This window comes from Nicotiana tabacum, chromosome 6, assembly GCF_000715075.1.
Source record: "Nicotiana tabacum cultivar K326 chromosome 6, ASM71507v2, whole genome shotgun sequence".
NCBI classification, from domain to species: domain Eukaryota; kingdom Viridiplantae; phylum Streptophyta; class Magnoliopsida; order Solanales; family Solanaceae; genus Nicotiana; species Nicotiana tabacum.
In genome coordinates this window covers 174,649,482-174,662,114 of record NC_134085.1, presented here as the reverse complement: position 1 = coordinate 174,662,114, position 12,633 = coordinate 174,649,482, and positions in this window count along the sequence as shown.

The following is a 12,633-nucleotide window of genomic DNA, read 5'->3' as shown; positions in this document are numbered from 1 at the left end:
CTTGAGGGCTCAACCTCTGAAGCTCCAAGGCTTCACAACAGTTGAAACAAAATTTGATAGAATACCTGGTGGTAACTTGGGCTGATGTCCATAACATGTACCAATAAAAAATCACAGTCGAGGACGATCAGCTTGGGGGACCTTCCAAGTGCATTTATCCTATCAGAACTAACAACAGGCTAAGAGAGTGATTGATTATGAGCCAAGACCAAATAGAGACCGGAATCAACCATATAACGGGGACTGAAGGGGTAATGGATCTGGGCATAACCTTGAAAGAAACGAGAAAAGGAACGATCGAAGCCATAATAGTTGGGGACTCGTGAGCAAAAACTTTTTCGATAGGCCACTCGGGGCCAGGGAGGTACCGAGGCTATCAGAATACAACTTTGGTGTCGATGTTGCAAGCATCGTATCTACCATCAGGTCCATCAAAGATACCAAATGGACTCGACCATTGCAGTCCAAACCTACCTAGACCTAACTTGATGTGTAAATACCACCGCACGCATGGCCATAGAACCGAGGAATGCCAACAGTTAAGAGAAGAAGTGGCCTGATTGTTCAATAACGGGCATCTCCTGGAGTTTCTGAGTGATTGAGCCAGAAATCACTTCAGGAATAGGGACTCCAACAAATAGACCGAATAAGAGGAACCTCAACACGTCATCAACAGGATCATTGGTGGAGTCGACGTCCCCCAAGGACCAATGTTAAAGCGCACCAAGGTGTCCATCACAAGAGAAAAACAAACCTGAGGTTATATCCCGTAGGGGGCCATTTCATTCAACGACGAGGATGCCAAAGGCATCGTGCAACCACATAAATCTCAAGTTAAACATGTGTTGATTGATCTAGGTGACCCGTCCAACATCATCAGATCGAGGGTCGTAGAGCAGTTGGGTCTACAAAATCAAATAGTGCCTGCAGTCTTGGTTTTAAACGAATTTAACATGGCATGTGAAACTACTAGAGGGAAGATAACCCTAATGGTGAACAACTCGAGGACCATCCAGAAAATAAAGTTTTATGTGATCGAAGGGGATATGAGATATAATGCCCTATTCGGAAGGCCATGGATTCACAGTATGAGGGCGGTGCCCTCGACATTACACCAGGCGCTGAGGTTCCCTAGCTCGGAAGGGACCAAGACGGTTTACAGAGAGCAACACGCCACGACATATATGTTCATGGCCGACGAGGTAATCTCGATGTACGCGCTCTCAACTTCAAAAGATGCAGAGCCGGTTAGGAAAGAAGTAACTAAATAGCAATTATCAATACCAGCTCCAATCGAACCGGAAAACCAAGAGGCAGTAGAGGATGATGCCTACGAAATCCCTAGGTCATTCATTGCTTCCGATGCCAAAAAATCAATGGTTGGGGAACTGGAGAAAGTCATATTGATCGGACACCTACCCGACCGAAAGGTATACTTGGCGCGGATTTAACTCCCAAGCTCAGGAAAAAACTCATTGAGTTCCTTATAGCTAACACAAATTGTTTCGCTTGGTCCCATCTTGATATGACAGGAATCCCGCCAGAAATTACCACTCATAAGCTGAGCTTGGACCCGGAGTTCCACCCGGTTAAACAGAAAATGAGGCCTTAGTCCGAAGTTAATCATGTGTTCATAAAAAACGAGGTATACAAACTCCTTAGAATAGGTTCCATTTGGGAAGTTAAGTACTCGGGTTGGTTAGCTAACGTAGTGGTAGTACCTAAGAAGGGGAATAAGTTAAAAATGTGCGTAGATTACAAAGACTTGAACAAGGCATGCCCTAAGGACTCTTTTTCCTTTACCTAACATCAATTGTATGATCAATGCAATGGCCAGGCACAAGATACTCAGCTTTCTCGACGCCTACTTCGGGTACAACCAAATCCGTATGGACCCAGGCGATCAAGAAAAAACTTCTTTTATCACTAGATTTGGCACCTATTGTTATAATGTAATGTCGTTCGAAGCACAAATAGGAAAACCAATGGAGGTTTATGTTGACGACATGCTAGTTAAGTCCCTGCGAGTAGAGGACCATTAGAAATATTTACAAGAAACCTTCAACATATTGAGAAAATACAATATGAAGCTCAACTCGAAAAAATGTGCATTCGAGGTCGGATCCGGAAAGTTCCTCGGGCTCATGGTATCCAACCGGGTGATCGAGATTAATCCTGATAAAATCAAAGCCATAGAAGACATCACCGTGGTGGATAGTGTTAAGGCCATATAGAGGCTAACCGGGCGTATAACCGCACTAGTCCTGTTTATATCGAGATCTCTTGGACCTTGGAGTGCCAGAAAGCCTTGGGAGCACTCAAACGGTACCTTTCGAATCCACCCCTACTCCATACCCTGAAGGCGAATGAACAACTGTACCTTTATTTAGTGGTGTCCGAAGTGGCGGTAAGTGGAGTCCTAGTCCGGAAAGAGGAAGGTACATAATTTATGTTTATTATGTTAGGAGAACACTAGGAGAGGTCGAAACAAGGTATCCTCACCTGGAAAAATTAGTGCTCGCTTTGCTAAGCGCCTCTAGAAAGCTAAAACCATACTTTCAATGTCACCCTATATGGGTCATAGCCTCTTACCCGCTAAGGAACATTATGCACAAACCCGAGCTCTCGGGTCGGCTGGCCAAATGGGCCGTCAAGATTAACGGGTAAGATATCGAATATCGACCCTGAATCGCCATCAAATCGCAAATTTGGCAAAGTGCATGGCCAACTTCACACGGGCCTTAATGCTTGAAGTCGAAAAGCAATTGTTGTTGATATTGAGGACTTTCTTGGGAATTTAGACCCTCTTTATGAACGGTGCTTCGAACGCAAAGGGGTCCAGACTCGGCATCGTGTTGAAGCTGTCGACGGGAAACATAATCACGCAGTCTATTCGAACTATAAAATTGATTAACAACGAGGCCGAGTATGATGCCATAATTACAAGTCTCGAATTGGCCAAAGGTCTTGGGACTGAGGTGATCGAAGCTAAATTCGATTCCCTCTTTGTGGTAAACCATGTCAATGGAACTTTCGAAGTAAAGTAGGAACGGATGCTAAAGGTATTTAGACAAATTGCAGGTGCCGCTGCATCAATTCAAGGAAATGACCCTTCAACATGTACCTCGAGATAAAAATAGCAAGGCTGATGCTCTGGCTAAATTGGGGTCATCGGTTGACGATGACAACTTCAACTCAGGAACGGCCGTGCAACTCATGAAGTTGGTAGTGGAAGAAGGCCAAGCCGAAATAAATTCATTAAGTTTAACTTGGGATTGGAGAAACAAGTACATAGACTACTTGAAGACAAGGAAGTTACCCTTAGACCCTAATGGTCATCACTTATTTTAGAACTAAATTATGCGATCTGAGGCCTTAAAACCTCCTTTTTCCTCACCTCGATTTGCGTGCACGGTCCGAACGTATATCCGAAAACCTTTTATGTGGAAATTTGATAGAAATGTTAATTTGGCCTTTAAAATTTAATTTAAGTTAACTTCGGTCAATATTTTGGGTAACAGACCCGGACTTGTGATTTAATGGTCCCGGAGGGTCCGTAGAAAAATATGGGACTTGGGCGTATGCCCGGAATTGAATTTCGAGGTCCCAAAACCGAGAAATGAATTTTTGAAAAAATTGTTTAACTGAAATTTTAAGAGTTTTTGGAAATTTGAATGCAATTGTATTTGATGGTATCAGGCTCGTATTTTTGTTCCAGATCCCTATACGGGTCTTATATGTGATTTAAGTTGCGCTTGTAAAATTTGGTAAGAAACGGACTTGAAATGACGTGAATCGGACCCTCGGTTGTAAAATTAGAAACTTAAGTATTCTTGAGATTTTCCTATGATTTTGATGCTAAATTCGTTGTTAAAGCTTTTGGCGATTTGATCGCACGAGTAAGTCCATATGATGTTTTTGAGTTAGTATGCATGCTTGGTTTGGAGCCCCGAGGGCTCGGGTGAGTTCGGATAGGTATCGGAAGGTTTTTATACTTAGGAAAAGTTGCAGAAATGTTGTTTCTGATGCACATACATTCTGTGCTTCGCGATCGCGAAAGGGAAATTGGGGCTGACATGAACTTTTTCTATGCGAACGCGAAGTAAGGGACGTGAATGCGGAGTATTGGGGGGCTGCTCTACGCGAACGCGACCCTTGTCCCGCGAACGCGTAGTGTAAATTGGGGGCTAGTCTAGGATGGTGTCGTTTTTCTACGCGAACACGTACACTGGTCCGCAAACACGAAGATCAGGGAGGGCCAACTCTTCGCGAATGCGTAGGAGGTCTAGCGATCGCATAAGTCCACTTATGGCAGCTCTTCGCGATCGCGGAAGTCCACTTCTTGCATCTCTTCGCGATCGCGACAGTGTTCTCGCGAACGCGATGAACACTCTCGCCCAGCTCGTTTAAACAGTAACAGAAACGGGAATAAACCATTTTCTCACATCTCCTTCCCCAAAATCAGAACCTAGGCGATTTTTGAAGAGTAAAATCAATACCAAATCATAGGTATGTGTTCCTAAACCCATCTCCTTTATTTTCCATCAACACACATTAGATTTCTAGGCCTAAATATTGTTCTTCCATGGTAGAATTTGGGATTTTGGGTAGAGTTAGGGTTTTTTGAATAATTGGAATTTAGTCCTCGTTTTGGGATCGGATTTCAAAACTAATTGCATATTTGGGCTCGTGGGTGAATGGGTGATCGGGTTTTGGTCCGAACCTCGAGTTTCGACCAAGCGGGGCCGGGGGTGATTTTTGACTTTTTGGGGGAAATGATAGAAAGCCTATAATTAAATATTGGGTATGAATTCTTTAGCATTTATTGTTGTTGTTAAATTAATTTGGGCTAGATACGAGTAATTTGGAGGCGAATTCTAAAGGAAAAGCGGTGTTTGAGGCTTGAATTTTGTTCGTGGCATCGAGGTAAGTGTTTGGTCTAACCTTAGCTTGAGGGATTAGGAGTTGTGTCTTATTTGCTATGTGTTAATTGTGGAGTACGACATATAGGCATGGTGACAGGTATCTATACGTCGGTGTCAAGCATGCACGTGAGTCTCGTATAGCAATTGTTGTGACTCCGTTGTGATTTATTCATGCTTAATATGTTGATTATCATTGTTGGTTCCCTTGTCAGGATGTTGTTATATTCTTGTTCCCTTGCCGGGATGTTATGGTTTATGATATTGTCTCCCTTGCCAGGATGTTATTGTTATGACTTTGTCTCTCATGTCGGGACGTTATTGTTTACTATATTGTCTCCCTTGCCGGGATATTGTTGTTCTACTCTTGTGCCCTTACCAGAATTCTTTGTAACTGATATTGACTTATAAATGGAATCGGGTGGCACGCCGCCACAGTGATATTTGACTTTATATTTCCGCTGTTTTGATATGTTATTTTGAAATTATAAGGACTTAAAGACTTGAAAAGGTAATTAAAATGGAATAGTTGGCTTGCATAACTTTCACTAGTAGGCTCCATCACGACTCTCGAGAGGAGAAAATCCGGGTCGTGACACCTAAAGAATACAGAACTCTACGCACGAAGGCGACCAAGTTCAGCCTATCCAAAGGTACTTTGTATAGAAGAACGTTCGATGGCCCGCTCGCTGTATGCTTGGGGTCGGGAGATACCGAATACATCTTGAGAGAAGTTCGCGAGGGCAACTGTGAAAACCATTCGGGGGAAGAATTTTTGGTTCGAAAGATAATCGGGGGAGGCTACTATTGGATTAGTATGGATAAGAAGGCAAAAGACTTCGTACGTAGAAGCGACGGCTGTTAGAGACGCACCAATGATCCATCAACCCGGGGACTTGCTGCGTTCAGTCTTATCCTCATAGCCAATCATGAAGTGGTAAGGTTCAATTCATATTGTTTGTAACTGACTATTTTTCTAAATAAGTCGAAGCTTAAGAGTTCGAGAAGTCCGAGAAAAAGAAGTCATTGATTTTATTTGGGACCACATAATATGCCGCTTCGGGATACCGGCCGAGATCGTGTGCGATAACAGGAAGAACTTCAATGGCAGCAAGGTAAGCAAGTTTTTCGAAGACCATAAGATCAAAAAGATTCTATCCACCCTCTATCACCTTTGCGGGAACGGACAATCAGAATCTACTAACAAGACTATAGTCCAAAGTTTAAAAGAAAAGGCTGACCGATGCCAAAGGAAAGTGGAAGGAAATTCTGCCTGTAATCTTGTGGGCTTATTGTACAACTTCGAAATCCAGCGCTAGAGCACCCCATTTTCATTGGTCTACGGTGCCGAAGCATTGATACTGGTCGAAGTGGGAGAACCAAGGTTCAGGTTTCGATATGCGACTGAAGAATTAAACAGTGAGGCCATGAGTACGAGCCTAGAATTATTGTACGGAAGATGAGAGGTCGTCCTAGTTTGATTGGCCGCCCAGAAGCAACATATATAAAGATATTACAACCGAAGAACCAACCTTTGCCACTTCAAAATTGGGGACTTGGTTCTAAGAAAATTTGCGCTGCATACCCAAAACTAGAACTAGGGAAAACTAGGGCCGAACTTGGAAGGATAGTACCGAGTCGTCAGAATTACGGCAAGATCTCGTGCAAGCTCGAAGATGGAAACGGTACGCAACTATTGAACAACTGGAGCATGACACACTTAAGGCGATACTATTGTTAATGTACATTTTCAATTACCCCATTTACAATAGTATGAATCACACTTACGCTTGCAGGCAATGGCCTAGGGAAAGTATAACTATTAGGTCTGAAAGCACGCGTTGTACTCTTTTTCCCTTGAACTAGTTTTGTCCCAAATAGGTTTTTCGACAAGGTTTTTAACGAGGGAACAGTGGATCGTGCTAACTTAGATCCGAAGACCAGTTTTAAATGGAAGTCGATGGTTGTATTAACAGTATCCGAGCCCTCTCGAAGATCGACCTTGAATACTAGGGGCCACCACCATCGGGTTTGACTTCTTAGCAAGGAAAGAAGGGAATTTTGTACTGGAACAACTTAGGCCTAGATGTTAGAATCTATTGTAAGGGCCAAACGGTCAAATAAACCGTGCCCGCATAGGCTACCCTAGCCATGATATAAGCTTTTACTCGCTTTCGATCATGTACTTTACACACAGAAATGCAAGAAAGTTCCCACCTTGCTATTATATATTTCTGTCTTTCAGAGAATCAGGCCTAAGGGCCATCCTTTATTTGAGGACTATCGAGCCTAAAGGTTGTCCCCGCTTGGGGACTATCGTCCAAAATAAGTTCGGGCATCAAAGCATCGGGCTTAAGGGCCATCCTTTACTCGGGGACTATCGAGCCCAAGGGTTACCCCTGCCCGAACATATAGGCTATCCGTATTTGAGGACTATCAAGCCCAAAGGCTATCCCCTCTCGGAGACTATCGTCCGAAATAAGTTCGGGCATCTCGGGCTGTCGAATCCCTAAGGCATGCAATCTATTAGGTAGTTCCTAAACCCGAAAGGCTACGACCATGGTTAAAAATGACTCGGAGACATCCGGAGCCTGTAACAAAAATATAAGGCATTTAATAAAAATTCAAAACCTGCCAAAAAGGTTACCCTTGGCAAAAGCATCATCCAAAAATGAACAAGGCATTCTCGAAAATCTTCTGGTCGCTTCGAGTTGTCAAAGTTTTGAGAAAATAAAAAATGCCATCGAGACCGGGTTCTGTTTGGACCCTCGAAAAATAAACGACTTATTACTACATTAGATTCTATGCTAAGGCATTAGAAATAATTGCAAGAATAGAAATCGTGAAAAGATGCTAAAACAGTTGAAATTGCCAAAGGCGGAAAAGATGCTAAAACAGTTGAAATTGCCAAAGGGGAAAATTTTATATATCCCAGAATATCTTTACACAGGCCCAACAAAAATGGTTTCAAAGTGAACCCAAAAAAAAACACGTACACAAAAACTAAAAAATCCTAAGGCATTCACGCCTGATCTTCACCGGAGCCCGATTCATCACCGGAATCATTGGGACCTTCGGATTCTTTGGAGCCCTCGGTGCCCTCTTAGCCTTCATTCAGCTAATTTCTTGGCCTCAACCTCAAGAATTTTTGCATTCTCGATCTCGGAATACATGTCAAAACCTCAAGCATGAATCTCTTCGAGGGTCTCCCTTCGAGACAGTCGCCTCACATATTCGGCACTGGTCTTTAGGCAGGCCTCGGCTGCCTCAACATCGGCCTTGTATTGGGCTACCATCTCCTCGTCATCGGCAGAAGTCATCTCTAACTGGGACTTTGTTGCTTCGAGCTTTTTTCCGAGGGCGTCCCGTTCTGCGACAGCCAAGCTCAGTTATGCTCGGAGATCTTCACTCAGCTTAGCCCGTTTATCAGCTTTCTCCTACGCCACCCGGAGCTGAACTTCCACTGAATAAAGCTTTGCCAGAGTGGTTTCCTTCTCCGAGGCCAGCAAATCCATCTTGTTCCTCCACCCATTGGCCATGACTTGAATCTCGTCTATCTCCTTTCGAAGCTGGTCGATCTGGTCATTTTTTTGCTGGACTTGCGAGGTTTGGTCATTAGCCACTATGACTAGTTCCTCATTCCTAACTTCGAAGACCTTTACCTTTTCGACCAAGTCGGCATGCTCTCGATGTAGGACCGATGCTTCTTTCTGAGCCCTATCCAGCTCGGCCTGAAGGTACTTAATAACCCATTCTTATTGCTCGCTAAGGAGCTTATACGTATCCCTTTTCTGGGTTAGCTCCTTGACCTCGACCCGGTACCGAAGGAAGCTCTCATGATGAAGCATCGAGGCTTGCAAAAAGGTGAAAGACATGAGAAACACCAAAACCTAAGTAAAGTTCAAAGGAACGTAGCGATGCCTTACTCGGTTCAGCACTTGCCGTGCCTTATTGAAAAGGCACGACACGTTCACCTTATTCATTTTTGCCTCGTCCTCCCCGGTCACCAGGCATCGGAGGTAGGTTGCTACTCCCAAGGGAGCAAAAAGAACTCGGGCATCCTCTAGGATGGTAAGAGTTATCGATCTCTTGCGATCGTGATTTGCACTCAGGGCAGGGAACTGATTGATCAACTTTGGGCTTGTACTCGGCATGCCAACTTATGAAGATAGATCCTTCCTCGAAACTTCCAAGTCACCCAGCACAGAAAAATCTTCCAAAACGGACGAGCCCACGCTATTGAAAAAAGAACGAAGGGGATCGCCCCCGCCATGAACCCCTTCATTGGACCTCTCATTCCTCGTCCAGGCCTCTCGAGCATAGGAGTGCGGCCCTGAAATCTCTATTATACTGGGCGCTTCCTTTAGAGTGGTGCCGGCATCCCGGAGGGTCTAAGCCACCGTCTCCATATCGATCTCCCGAGTCTGAGGGAGACCGGCCTCCAGCATCTACCCCTCGGCTACCGCCTACTTCTCGGGAGGGGTCGACCCGTAGGTCACAAAAATATCTTTTTCGAACTCATCCTTGAGCCGAAGGAGAGAATCCGAGTCCGGTGTTCGGGAACCAGAGCTCTTCTTTGGCTTACAAGCCAATTTCTTATTTGGCTTCACTACGAAACTCGCGGAGCCGAAAGCCTTCCTCTCCATCTTCTTCTTTTCCTTCGTTGTAGCCCCGAGCTGTCCCGAAACGGATGGATCAAAAACAAGGACACGTCCTCATCCCTTTTGAAAGGCCTAAGTTTGGTGGTCTTAGGCAAACCTGCAATAACAAATGGGAAGAGGAGTTAGTGCAATAAAAGGTAGAAACTTGGTGTCGGCTATTCAGAAAAGGGCGTTACCATGAGAACGGACCTCCCATCAGCCCTTCGAGAGTTCGCGCCATGTGCGCTTAAATTACGACATCTGAGTATAGATTTGCTCGATCCATTCCTTTAGCCTAGGAACCGTATTCGGAACCCGAGAGGCAGCTGCATAACTACAAACATGAATGAGAAGAAATAAATTAAAGAAAAAGAATTTTGGCGTTTAAAAAGAGATTGCACTTACGAGACACATTCCACTTCTTAGGGAATGGTATGTATTTGTGGGGGATCAAATCCTTGATTTTCACTCGAACGAAAAGTCCATGCCAGCCCCTGACTCGGTCTTCATCGATACTCGAAAAGGGGGCCTTGCTGGCCCAGCGAGCAAGCTTGATCAACCCCCCTCACAACATTCGAGGGCTGTATAAGCAAAGAAGGTGGTCGATCGTGAACCGACGAGACTCGGTCTAGTTCATAAAGTAGAGGAGGAAGATCACGATCCTCCATAACAATGGGTGGATTTGCCCGAGGCACACCCCGTACCTCTTGCAAAAGTCCAGAATTATCGGGTCCATTGGGCCCAATGTGAAAGGGTAAGTATAAATACTTAAGTACCCCTCCACGTGGGTAGTAACAACATCCTCGGGCCCAGGGACTACTACTTTCTTGCCCTCCTAATTACAGTCCTTTTGAACTATGGGAATTATGTTTTCGGTCACGGAGCAAATTTACCTTGACACTCCTTCACCCGGTCCTGCTTGCGTGATGGTTTCTCGACCTTGAAGTCGTTTGCAATTGAGCATCCCCTGGGAATAAACATTTTCAAAAACATTTTCAAGGGAAGCTCGGGGCTAGTTCGTCGGCAGCCACCTCGGGAGAAGCCATTGCGAGGGCAACTACTTTGGGAATAATCGCCTCGGTACCAGCGGCCGGCTGAGAAGATGAAGTGGCAACTTGTTGACGAAAAGATTTAGATGTTTTAGCCATTGTTATTTGAAGAAGTTTGAAAACTCAAGAGAAGATTTTGAAAGATAAAGAGTTGGGTATAATGATTTGGAGAAAATCTGGGTAAAAACCTAGAAATTGTTGTGAAACCTTAAAAAATAAGGAAGAAGATATGAAAGTTGAAGAAGGTTGGTGATGGCTTGAGAAATCGAGGGTACAAGATTAGCCAAAAAGGGGAAAAAGGACAAGGGGTGAAACCATATATAGAGAAAAGTTCGTGACGCTTTGCATTCGGAGGTAACCAACCTATGGTTGACACATGCTCGAAATTAGAATGACACGACTGACGGGACGTTTCGGCTTCTTAGTCGCTCTTTGTTATAACGTAAAAAGAAAGTAACCGGGAACATCTGTCATTTTTCATCATTTCGACTTCTTAGTCACTCTTTGTTATAACGTACGAAGGAAGGAACCAGGGAACATCTGTCATTTCTCATAGTTTCGGCAAGCCTACACTCTAAGAAACGAGGGGACTATCTGTATACGGGTAAAACCGAAGGCAAGAAGAGCCTCGATTTCCCGGTGGGGCAAACGAAGAAAGGAGATAACTGCGCATAGTCAAAACAAAAGCTGGGAGCCACTCGTGTCAAAGTTCGAGTAAAGACACCTGCTCCCGGAGCCATCGAGGTCATGCCACTGGAGCCACCAAGGCCATGCCTTTGGAGTCATCGAGATCACGCCCCCAGACTTGATTCCAATAACGTGGCCTCGAAAAGCATTGCCAAACGACCGCACACGATCTACAAAAAGGCCGTAATATCCGTGCCCAACTGGATATCACAGCGTGAATTTTGGAATGTATCATCGGTAAAGCAGTGATTCGCGAGAAGAAAGGGTTTTTTTTTTTTACCTTTTTTAGAATTATACTTAGGGTAAACTTCTTCATAGATATTTGGCTCTGAACCGAGGGCAGAACAATAACCCAACTCATACTAGAGCTCGGACTTAACGTTACAACTGGTTTGATTACTTTTTTCTTCCTTAATTCGTTTAGCTAACGTTATTGATCATTTCTATTGGATTAATCCTCATATCATTAAAACCACGTATAAATTCAATTGTTTTCCCATTTTAAGGGTAAATAATATGTCCTCTATAACAGCACTTCATTATAGCAGCAAAAAATATCGGAATAAACGAGACTGTTATCGGGAGTTTTGACTGTACTTAATAAGTTTGACGAGGTAATGAACTGTTTTTTTAAATTTCTAATTTTCTAATTTCGAAAATACCAGCACTACTTATTTTCCTATAAGAATGTCGTCGGAGTACGACAATTTGGCACGTCCAAATGAAAATCTTTTCATCCCTTGCTAGGTGTCAGATTAGCTTAAGTCCAAAAAGACCTAGATATTATTTTAATATATCCTCGTTTGTTTAATTCCTTTTCCGTCCCAAGAAGAAAAAAGAGCTAATTCTATATTTGCCCCCTTCAAGAAGAAAAGGAAAAGGTTTTTTTTTTTTTTTTGGGGGGGGGGGGCGGGGGTGGGGGGTGGGGGGGGGGGGGGGGGGGATGATGTTGGGGTAGAGTCCAAAAAGTGTGTTTAGAAATACAAACTTAAAAATCGAAAGGCAAAAGAGAGCATATTTATGCTTATGATTGTACATTCCAAATGACATGCGCTGTTAAAAAGTTTCTGGGATAAAAATGCCTTAGAACATAAAAAAGAAGAGAAAGAATAATGCTGGAATTAGTATTGAATACACGTTACAATATGAAGATTAGATGAATTTTTTATTTATTTATTTGTTAAGTGACGTTTTTATTTATTGACTTCGTATTTTGAGGAGGATCGGGATAGGAGAAAGTGAAAGAGAAAGGTATGCGAGCTGAATGATCTTATTTTTCACTTTAGTTTAGTTTAGTTTATTTAGTATACGCATACATACATGTGTCTATACAAA